At 34.9% G+C, this 453-nt stretch overlaps 1 non-coding gene across 1 annotated transcript; it reads left to right on the top strand.

The window, feature by feature from the left end:
• Window positions 1-60: 60 nt before the first annotated feature.
• Window positions 61-133, top strand: Trnaf-gaa. The gene has a single exon. It is a non-coding gene; the product is annotated as a tRNA-Phe (tRNA).
• The last annotated feature ends 320 nt before the right edge of the window (window positions 134-453 follow it).

Here is a 453-nt window from a genome sequence, read left to right as displayed (position 1 = left end):
TTATTAATCAGTTAATACCTTTTTTTACACAACAGGTTTTTCTAAAGAATGCTTAAACAAGCCGAGGTAGCTCAGTTGGGAGAGCGTTAGACTGAAGATCTAAAGGTCCCTGGTTCGATCCCGGGTCTCGGCGAGTTAGAGAAATCTTTTAGATTAAAAATGTCATTTTAATTTATTATATAGATAACTACAATCGTAAAATCTAGAAAAGACAATAAGTTATGTGAATATGAATGGAATCATTTCATGAGTAAATATAATCAATTTTTCAAGGAGCAATAAAAATATCATTATTCCTAATGAATATATTTAATGTGACTGTTGTACCTAAAGGGTATCGGACCTGGTAGTTAGGTATTCGACTCGCTATATGAAGTTCACGGGTTCGAATCCTCTTCACCGAACATGCTCCCTATTTTAGCCGTGAGGGCATTATAACGTGACAGTCATTCC

The sequence above is a fragment of the Limulus polyphemus genome, unplaced genomic scaffold (genome assembly GCF_000517525.1).
Source record: "Limulus polyphemus unplaced genomic scaffold, Limulus_polyphemus-2.1.2 Scaffold89359, whole genome shotgun sequence".
Lineage (NCBI taxonomy): Eukaryota > Metazoa > Arthropoda > Merostomata > Xiphosura > Limulidae > Limulus > Limulus polyphemus.
The sequence above is the reverse complement of the archived record's forward strand: the minus strand, read 5'-3'. Positions and strand labels throughout refer to the sequence as shown.